The sequence below is a fragment of the Bos grunniens genome, chromosome X (genome assembly GCF_055505025.1).
Source record: "Bos grunniens cultivar Pamir isolate PY7600 chromosome X, Bosgru_T2T1.0, whole genome shotgun sequence".
In the NCBI taxonomy this organism is placed as follows: Eukaryota; Metazoa; Chordata; class Mammalia; order Artiodactyla; family Bovidae; genus Bos; species Bos grunniens.
The window spans coordinates 80,423,109-80,434,410 of NC_141194.1; the positions used below are offsets into that span (position 1 = coordinate 80,423,109).

The window sequence follows — 11,302 nt, forward strand, 5'->3', positions numbered from 1 at the left end:
ATTATTTTAAAGACAATAATCTTATTTTATATATTAAAAAAAGAAAAGATAGAGTCCTGGTCAATTTTTAGAACCCTGTTATTTTCTAGACATTAGTTGACATTGTCTTTGGTCTCAATGGTGTTTAATTTTGATTTTTAAAAATTATATATTGAGTCTACCTTCATACCATGCCAATAATTCTGGTTAACTCTGAATGCTCACCCTTTGTTCCTCACTCCCAATCTCAAGCTGCTTCATTTTCTTTGGATGGTCACATTCACTACTCACCTTCATTCCTTCTAGGCTTGGCTCATCACCTTGTACAGGCTGTCCCCAAGGCACCTTGAACAAACTCTGCATGCTCTGCTTTCTCTATTGCTCACTCCTTATGTCAGAAATGTACCCACCTTTGCTCTCCACCAGATGATCTCTTCCTCTTAAAGTCACTTAGACTTGAATAATAAGAAACATGTTTAAGAATTTAGGGTAGATGAATTGGTTATTGCTGACTACCTCAACAGCTTCCCATGTGCCAAAAGAAACTCTGATAGAGGAGTATGGCTGGAGATGGGATAGGGAACAGGGTCATAAGAGTATTTAATAGAAAAATGAGTCAGAGGAAAGCTTGGTTATTTTAATGACTGTAAATGTGTAGTTATCTTAGTTTTCTCCGTTAATGGTCACAATCAGAGTAGAAAATAGGATAGATTAACTCAATATAGTGGAGGCAAAAGGTGAGGACAATGAAATGGCAATGAGGGGTGCATACTGGGTCGTGATGAGAAACACAGGACTGACTAGGAAGAAAATGAAGTGGAGCTAAGAGAGGGCATTATAACTAAGAAATTTTGGAAGGGCCCAGGAAGACTTGATGAGGCTGAAGAGCCGGTACAAGAGAAACAGAAGTGGGGGCAGGGTGAGGCCTGAATGTCATGATCTGAGGGTAGTATTTTTAACTTAAAATTTTAGAAATTGATGTTTTTCAGGTGTAGCCATGGGTATGAAGCTGAGGACCATGGGAAATAAGAGGTCAAGGAATTATGAGATTCGGCTGTTATCTGGCAATCTTCATAGATACTGGTCTCCAGAGGATGTAAAGATTAAAAACGAATGGTAAGAAAGAGCCAGATCCAAAAAAATCTCCATGAAGGTGTACACAACAGAGACAATAAAGAAATGTGGGAATGGTATATATTTCAATAAAATATTGTTTAAATAAGAGTGAAAGTGACATGTCCTAGTGTTTTGGAGGTTAAAAAAAATATGGAACTAGGAGAGTTTCACCATGATTTTAAGTCTTTACATGTGGAGGGGTTATAAGATTAATGAAGTTGGGGGAGGTTGAGGATAAGAATTAATTTACATTCATTTGAGAGATCTGTCAGGAAGTAGGAAGACTTCCATAGGAGTAATCAAAGTAGGAGAAATCCAGGTTTTGTTTAAAGCAAGGAGTCTACATAGAGGAAGTATTCTGTGAAAAAGCTAAGGGTCCCTACTTTCTAGTACATTGCTGACAAAAATAATTTTCTGCAATGATGGATATGGTCTATATCTGAGTGTCCAATAGGTAGTCACTACCCACATGTGTTCATTGGAAGGACTGATGTTGAAGGTGAAACTCCAATACCTTGGTCACCTGATTGAAAGAGCTGACTCATTTGGAAAGACCCTGATGCTGGTAAAGATTGAGGGCAGGAGGAGAAAGGGACGACAGAAGATGAGATGGCTGGATGGTATCACCAACTCAATGGACTTGAGTTTGGATAAACTCCGGGAGTTGGTGCTGGACAGGGAGGCCTGGCATGCTGCAGTTCATGGGGTCACAAAGAATCAGATATGACTGAGTGACTGAACTGAACTGAACTGAAGCCACATGTGGCTGTTGAGTAGCTGAAATGTGGTCTGTGAGACTAAGGGACTGAATTTATAACTTTTTTCAATTAAATTAGTCTAAATTTATATTGAGGGCTTCCCTGATAGTTCAGTTGGTAAAGAATCCGCCTGCAATGCAGAAGACCCCAGTTTGATTCCTGGATGGGGAAGATCTGCTGGAGAAGGGATAGGCTACCCACTCCAGTATTGTTCGTAAATAGCCACATGTGGCTGGTGGCTGTTGTATTGGACAATGCAGTTCTAAAGTCTTTCTGATAGCTGTCAATAAATTTATGCTTGGTTATGATAAAAGTTTACCCTTTTAAGTGAATCAGTTCAGTTCAGTCACTCAGTCGTGTCCAACTCTTTGTGACCCCATGAACTGCAGCACACCAGGCCACCCTGTCCATCACAAACTCTAAGAGTTCTCCCAAACTCATGTCCATCAAGTTGGTGATGCCATCCAGCCATCTCATCCTCTGTCATCCCCTTCTCCTCCTGCCCCCAATCCCTCCCACCATCAGAGTCTTTTCCAATGAGTCAACTCTTCGCATGAGGTGGCCACAGGATTGGAGTTTCAGCTTTAGCATCACTCCTTCCAAAGAACACCCAGGACTGATCTCTTTTAGAATGGACTGGTTGGATCTCCTTGCATTCCAAGGGACTCTCAAGAGTCTTCTCCAACACCACAGTTCAAAAGCATCAATTCTTCGGCACTCAGCGTTCTTCACAGTCCAAATTTCACATCCATACATGACCACTGGAGAAACGATAGCCTTGACTAGATGGACCTTTGTTGGCAAAGTAATGTCTCTGCTTTTGAATATGCTATCTAGGTTGGTCATAACTTTCCTTTCAAGGAGCAAGCGTCTTTTAATGTCATGGTTGCAATCACAATCTGCAGTGATTTTGGAGGCCCCCAAAATAAAGTCTGACACTGTTTCCACTGTTTCCCCATCTATTTCCCATGAAGTGATGGGACCAGATGCCATGATCTTTGTTTTCTGAATGTTGAGCTTTAAGCCAACTTTTTCACTCTCCTCTTTCACTTCATCAAGAGGTTTTTTAGTTACTCTTCACTTTCTGCCATAAGGGTGGTGTCATCTGCATATCTGAGATTATTGATATTTCTCCTGGCAATCTTGATTCCAGCCTGTGCTTCTTCCAGCCCAGCATTTCTCATGATGTACTCTGCTGCTCCTGCTGCTAAGTCACTTCAGTCGTGTCCGACTCTGTGCGACCACACAGACGTCAGCCAAGCAGGCTCCCCCATCCCTGGGATTCTCCAGGCAAGAACATAGGAGTGGGTTGCCATTTCCTTCTCCAATGCATGAAAGTGAAAAGTGAAAGTGAAGTCACTCAGTCGTGTCCGACTGCAGCGAGACCATGGACTGCAGCCTACCAGGCTCCTCCGTCAATGGGATTTTCCAGGCAAGAGTACTGGAGTGGGGTGCCATTGCCTTCTCTGCATGATGTACTCTGCATATAAGTTAAATAAGCAGGGTGACAATATACAGCCTTGACGTACTCCTTTTCCTATTTGGAACCAGTCTGTTGTTCCATGTCCAGTTCTTTTTTTTTTTTTTTTTTTACTGTTTTTATTTTTTATTTTTTTTTATTTTTAAACTTTACATAATTGTATTAGTTTTGCCAAATATCAATACGAATCTGCCACAGGTATACATGAGTTCCCCATCCTGAACCCTCCTCCCTCCTCCCTCCCCATACCATCCCTCTGGGTCGTCCCAGTGCACTAGCCCCAAGCATCCAGTATCGTGTATCGAACAGTTCTAACTGTTGCTTCCTGACCTGCATATAAGTTTCTCAAGAGGCAGGTCAGGTGGTCTGGTATTCCCATCTATCTCTTTCAGAATTTTCCACAGTTTATTGTGATCCACACAGTCAAAGGCTTTGGCATAGTCAATAAAGCAAAAATAGATGTTTTTCAGGAATGCTCTTGCTTTTTTTCATGATCCAGCAGATGTTGGCAGTTTGATATCTGGTTCCTCTGCCTTTTCTAAAACCAGCTTGAACATCTGGAAGTTCACGGTTCACGTATTGCTGAGGCCTGGCTTGGAGAACTTTGAGCATTACTTTACTAGCATGTGAGATGAGTGCAATTGTGCAATAGTTTGAGCATTCTTTGGCATTGCCTTTCTTTGGGATTGGAATGAAAACTGACCTTTTCCAGTCCTGTGGCCACTGCTGCTGCTACTGCTAAGTCACTTCAGTTGTGTCCGACTCTGTGTGACCCCATAGATGGCAGCCCACCAGGCGCCCCCATCCCTGGGATTCTCCAGGCAAGAACACTGGAGTGGGTTGCCATTTCCTTCTCCAATGCATGAAAGTGAAAGTGAAGTCGCTCAGTCATGTCCGACCCTCAGCGACCCCATGGAATGTAGCCTTCCAGGCTCCTCCATCCATTGGATTTTCCAGGCAAGAGTGCTGGAGTGGGGTGGCATTGCCACTGCCGAGTTTTCCAAATTTGCTGGCATATTGAGTGCAGCACTTTCACAGCATCATCTTTGGTGATTCAAAATAGCTCAACTGGAATTCCATCACCTCCAGTAGCTTTGTTCATAGTGATGCTTTCTAAGGCCCACTTGACTTCACATTCCAGGATGTCTGGCGCCAGGTGAGTGATCACACAATCGTGATTATCTTCGTCATGAAGATCTTTTTTGTACAGTTCTTCTGTGTATTCTTGCCACATCTTCTTAATATCTTCTGCTTCTGTTAGGTCCATACCATTTCTGTCCTTTATTGAGCCCATCTTTGCATGAAATGTTCCCTTGGTGTCTCTAATTTTCTTGAAGAGATCTCTAGTCTTTCCCATTCTGTTGTTTTCCTCTATTTATTTGCATTGATTGGTGAGGAAGGCTTTCTTATCTCTCCTTGCTATTCTTTGGAACACTGCATTCAGATGCTTATGTCTTTCCTTTTCTCTTTTGCTCTTTGCTTCTCTTCTTTTCACAGCTATTTGTAAGGCCTCCCCAGACAGCCATTTTGCTTTTTTGCATTTCTTTTCCATGGAGATGGTCTTGATCCTTGTCTCCTGTACAATGTCACGAACCTCTGTCCATAGTTCATCAGGCACTCTGTCTATCAGATCTAGTCCCTTAAATCTATTTCTCACTTCCACTGTATAATCATAAAGAATTTGATTTAGGTCATACCTGAATCATCTAGTGGTTTCCCCTACTTTCTTCAATTTAAGTCTGAATTTGGCAATAAGGAGTTCATGTTCTGAGCAACAGTCAGCTCCCAGTCTTGTTTTCGCTGACTGTATAGAGCTTCTCCATCTTTGGCTGCAAAGAATATAATCAATCTGATTTCGGTGTTGACCATCTGGTGATGTCCATGTGTAGAGTCTTCTCTTGTGCTGTTGGAAGAGGGTGTTTGCTATGACCAGTGCGTTCTCTTGGCAAAACTCTATTAGCTTTTGCCCTGCTTCATTCTGTATTCCAAGGCCAAATTTGTCTGTTACTCCAGGTGTTTCTTGACTTCCTACTTTTGCATTCCAGTCCCCTATAATGAAAAGGACATCGTTTTTGGGTGTTAGTTCTAAAAGGTCTTGGAGGTCTTCATAGAACCATTCAACTTCAGCTTCTTCAGCATTACTGGTTGGGGCATAGACTTGGATTACTCTGATATTGAATGGTTTGCCTTGGAAACAAACAGAGATCATTCTGTCGTCTTTGAGATTGCATCCAAATATTGCATTTTGGACTCTTTTGTTGACCATGATGGCTACTCCATTTCTTCTGAGGGATTCCTGCCCACAGTAGTAGATATAATGATCATCTGAGTTAAATTCACCCATTCCAGTCCATTTTAGTTCACTGATTCCTATAATGTCAACAGTCATTCTTGCCATCTTCTGTTTGACTACTTCCAATTTGCCTTAATTCATTCCAGGTTCCTATGCAATATTGCTCTTTATAGCATCGGACCTTGCTTCTGTCACCAGTCACATCCACAGCTGGGTATTGTTTTTGCTTTGGCTCCATCCCTTCATTCTTTCTGAAGTTATTTCTCCACTGATCTCCAGTAGCATATTGGGCACCTACTGACCTGGGGAATTCTTTTTCAGTATCCTATCATTTTGTCTTTTCATACTGTTCATGGGGTTCTCAAGGCAAGAATACTGAAGTGGTTTGTGATTCCCTTCTCCAGTGGACCACATTCTGTCAGATCTCTCCACCATGACCACCCATTTAAGTGGATACTTTTATTAAGAGGCAATGAATAAATTAATAAAGGAAATTCCTGAATGTAGAATTTCAAGCACTGTGGAACAACACGAAGGCCACTAGTTTGGGAGTCCACAGGCCTTTCTAGTGCTTTTCAAATTAGACCATATATGTGCTCATCTATGAATAAAGTGAAAGTCACTCAGTCGTGTCTGACTCTTTGTGACCCCATGGACTATATTGTCCATTGAATTTTCCAGGTCAGAATACTGGAGTGGGCAGCCTTTCCCTTCTCCAGGGGATCTTCCCAATTCAGGAATTGAACCCAGGTCTCCCGCATTTCATGTGGATTCTTTACCAGCTGAGCCACCATGAAAACCCAAGAATACTGGAGTGGGTAGCCTATCTCTTCTCCAGCAGATCTTCCTGACCCAGGAATCAAACCGCGGTCTCCTGAATTACAGGCAGATTCTTTACCAACTGGCTATCAAGGAAGGTTAACCTTAATTAGCAAGGTTAACTTTATTATGTGCCAACTACATGTACAATGTCATAATAAGCAATATCTTCATAAACTGCACATGGCACAGTCTTAACCACAGCTGAAGGGAGGACGGAATATATAGGGTGAAGTAGAGATGTTGGATACAGGGAGACAAAATGTAATTAAGACTCCAGTTCATGTATATCTTATTTGAAATCCTGATTTCACTATATCATTTGTGTATTAAGATTTCAGAAGTGACTAAAGAATTGTAGCATGTGAGCAAGAGTATTAAATTTGTTGGTAACTGACTGACTGATGGTGCAGCTTAACCTCTTGGTTGAGGTCAGTGTTATTTGTCAAAAAATGGTGATTACTAGGCTGTTCTGCAGCAATGTTCTGAGTATACAAGGAAGCTTTAAAGTAGTTTGAAGAAAGGCAGAGATGGAATGATTGATTGATGGAACACTAATCTGGTTATTGGCAGTTTCTGGAATTAAATAGTATACAAGTTGTAGATAAAATTTAACAGGTATCTTGGAACTGTGACAAATTAATAATAGTAAAAAACATGGCTGTGTGCAATAATTTTAAAACTGCTTAATATCCATATGTTTCACACATGGAGTTAGTAATTAATATGTTATTAACCCAAACTTATGGTTAAGTTTTCTTAGTTTGCTTATGGCTATCCATACCATTAGTGGGACAAAATTTATTATTTTCTCTGTTATATCACTAAAGTAATCTCAATACAAGTACCATATTGTCTCATTTTGTGAAGTACCAAACTGCTAGAAAGGGAAGGTAGTGAGAAATTATTTCATGATATGGGCCAAACAGTCTGGAGCTTCTGTAGCCATTATAACTTGGGGCTTATTTGCTAATGGACTCCATAACAGTCACCTTGTTTGATCTCACGCCTTGAACAATTTAATAAGAGTAGCTGAGGACACTTAATATTGGTTACTGGTAATCTTTCACTCAAATTTTGTTTCGTGTGTTTCCTTTAACTGTAGAGTAATAAGGTTTACTTGAAGGACATAAGTGGAATAGTAAAACAATTGGGGTTTGATGCAGACTTCAGGTTATTATTGAGATTTATTTATCTACCAGTAAATGCAGAAATATTTCTAAATAATTAAGTTTCAAATAGCAGTGATATTCCTTCAAATCTAACATGATTTTAAAGTTTACTTTCCAAAGAAGAAATCTATCATCTATAAAACCTCTATGGGTGAGATGTCAATGCTGCTTAAGCCAGCTTAATAGATTAGCCCAGCATTATATCAAAGATGCTAGTTTTTTTATATTTTATTTCTATTGCTAAAGAAATAAACCTGTACTTCTCATATAACCTTGAAAGCACAAAGAAAGGATTCTTATTCTGCTGTCATAAATTAATCTACAAGAATACCTTGAGAAATAAAAGGGAAAAATCCAATGGTACTAATAAAATAGGAGTATCTTCCTCTTCATAGGTTTGCTATGAAGACCATGCGAAATAAGGTATATATGTAATGCTCTTCACTCCATGCCTAGTATCCTGTAGGTTTGCAAAAATGTCAGTTCTCACCCATCTTCCCATGAATTCATACTACATCAAAGCCCCTCATGTTATTATCTGAAAAACTCATCACCATCATCCATGACAACTCTAGATATAGACTTCTCAAGAAAGCATGGGAAAGGTTAATAAACACCTCTAGATTATGCAGATAGAAAAACACTGTCAGTGTTGGCTTAAGCATCCCGTATCCTACCTTGACATTTCACTCACAAACCTTATCCACCTTCTAAATGTCAGGGCTTGCATTGGGCTTGTTGCTCTAGATGATAAAAGCTATTAGGGGGAAAAAAAATAATGTGGACGAAATAAAGAAATATTTTATTTCCTTCCCAAAGACCAGAAGAACATATTTAGGGACTGAAAAGTATAGTTAAATATTCTATAACCTGTCTCCCCAAAATATAGAAAAATTATGTAATTGCCCCCCTTCCTTGGGAGAGAGGTAGATGACTCTTAAAGATCAAGGCATCAGGATGCAAATAAATTCTACTTTTCCGAAAGGATGGTATTCAGTGTGACTTAAATACTGCAAAAGAAATGCAATGATCATGGTAATCATTTTTTCCCCCTGTGGGCCATGTCAGTTGGCCTTTTTCATTGTGTCTGCACATATGTAGTCAACTACAGAAACACTTGATTTCTACTGTGTTCATATTTTGATTGTCAGAATGGCTGCTATGTATCAATAAACGTAAACTCCAGAACAGAGATGTCCTTTGCACCAGTGTATGTGTGAGGTCACAGATGTCTGCAAACTGGGGAACTCAGAGGTTACCTACATACTGCGCAGCACGTTCCCTAACTCCAGTCATTTTAGCTCAATGCTTTTTTCCCCCTAGAGCAAGGTTTTCCTTCCATTAGCCTGCTTAAAAGGTATGTGGTGAGGGGTATATGCAACTTAGGGGCTCCGCAATCCGATGTTTCCATGGCTGGGACTTGTGATGGTAATATTAATGAAGAAGCTGCGCAGTACCGGCAGTGATTCTTGACCAAATCAGATATTCTCTAAGTACCGAATGTCACCCGCTGAATTTGAGTGGGGGAGCACCGTCGCTTTAAAGGGCTCTCAGACACAACACAAAATGTTTGTCACCTCAGGTCGCATATTACTCAAAAGGAAGCAAAAAGCAAAGGGCCCGGGCAAAACCAATACAATATTGTAAAGTAAAATAATAATAATAATAATTTAAAAAATTTAAAAAAAGGAATAGACACACAGACACGTTTTGCAATGACGAACTTTATGTGGCATCAGGAATGGCAACCTGTTCTGTTTAGCAATTCCAAGGTACGCTGTTAAGATTGCTCGTCAGGTTAAACCGAATAAAGGAACCGGAATACGGAATACTAAGGAGCGCTGGAGACTTCTCGGCAATCCTTTTCAAAATATAAAACTGTCACCAAGTGACTTAGGTAAGCTAATAAAATGGCTCGCTGTATGCCCTTATATTCTCCTCTTAAACTTACGTGACCATCAGCAGCGCTGTTCAAATTCAGCCAACAGCTGTTACACCAAGACACAGATCCGCAGTGTTTATCTCCCCTGAGTTATCGGTGTTCACTGAGACTCTCCGAAAATTAGAGTCGGTTTTCAATGAGAACTTAATAGAGGATCCTTCACCCCACCTCCGCTCCCACTATCCCAACCCTTGAGCCCCCTCCCACTTGCCCAATATGATTTCTTAAAAACGTAGACCATACCCTCAATTCAGCTGCACCTTCCGCAGCCTGAACCTTTACCCAGAGACACCCGCGTTCAGTCTCTCTCTCGTTCTCTCCTCCCTCCCACCTGACTTCTTGAGACCCCCCGCCCACCTTCAGTTACTCTCTCAGCTTCCCAGGCGCCTCGTTTTTGAGACCGGCGCCTCCGCCCAGCGCTTTCCCATATTGAGCGCCCCCGAACCCCCACCCTTCTCAACCTCCTTTGACACTCTGGCGCCCCTCCTGTGAAACCTAAGCCCCTCTCTGCCCAGGGACCCTAGTCTCTCGGCCATCTGCATATTCCGAGTCCCTTCAAGCCCCTCCCCCCCACACCCCCCGCGCGCCCCTCACCTCCCGCCCGGGTCAGTGCGGTCCTGCAAGCTGCAACCATCCGGGACCTGTCCCCGCTCCCCACCCCATCCCCCGCCTAAACCGTTAGGGTCTTGGCTAGCAATGCCGCCCAGGGCTCCAACTTACCACAAGCGTCCGGGAGGAAGGCAAGGCAGCGGTCGCCGCGGCGGCAGCTAGACGAGAAACGGACTCGGCTGCAATCGCCCAGCGGAGCCCGAGGCAGTCAGTGCGCTGCGCTGCGCGCCGCAATCTCGCGCCTCGGCAGAGAGAAGGACGGAGGGAGCTCGGCGCGATAGCAAGAGCCGGCAAGTCGACCTCCTCCGGGCCACCGTGCGCCCCCCGGATAGGTTTGGCTTCTCCTGTTCCCCTATCTTATTCTAGCATAGTAACTGACCACCTCCAGCATCTCTGCACTATTCGCGTCTTCTTTCTTCTTTGGTGGCCCCTAACTAACTACACTATTCTAAACGGACGAAGGCCATCAAGCGAGCACCACGATGATCTCGACGACTCCGACGACAACGTTGTGCAAGAATAGGTAAGAAAAGTTCATATGCAATCGCAGTTTAGAAGCAGGCAGGCCGATGGAGCAGCCAAGGCTGCCAATCTAGCTGCTCCAAAGACAGGATCAGAAAGATCGGTGCACCCGAGGAGTGGAGCGTCCTCGGTGAGCACCAGAGCGCCTACCCAGCCCTGGTGAAACTGCACAGCGCTCTTGGGCTAGATGAGGGATGAGGGGTGGAGCCAAGAGTGGCCAATCAACGTTCAGCGTTCCACTGCCCCCGGCTTGTTTGGACCCGTCTATTAGTGCAACTGGAGCCTGCTGGCAGGGGGCGCGAGACTCCGTGGTGGTGGGGGTGGTGGTGGTGGGGGTGGTGGTGGGGGAGGTGGTGGTGGGGGTGGTGGTGGGGGAGGTGGTGGTGGTGGTGATTAACTTGATTCAAGAGGCCTGGAGATTGGGGGGAACTAGGGTCAGTCACAGGGGGAGGGGGTTCTCAAGAAATGTATCCCTAAGGATTCAAAGAACACCCCTCCACGAACATACACACACACCCCACACCCTTGAACATTTGAGTTCAACAAACACTTCTTAAGTCTTGGAAGTTCCAAAGAACTTTGAAACTCCCTCCCCTTTCCCCAGCCGAGCAA

General features: G+C 43.0%; 1 protein-coding gene across 1 annotated transcript in view; it reads right to left on the bottom strand.

Moving 5' to 3' along the window:
- Nucleotides 1-10,835, bottom strand: part of HTR2C (5-hydroxytryptamine receptor 2C) — a 345,435-nt gene extending 334,600 nt beyond the window's left edge. Inside the window, exon 1 of the mRNA XM_086387142.1 lies at nucleotides 10,280-10,835. The gene's annotated coding sequence lies outside the window, so the exon portion shown is untranslated. The remainder of the gene's footprint in view (nucleotides 1-10,279) is intronic.
- Between the last annotated feature and the right edge of the window lie 467 nt (nucleotides 10,836-11,302).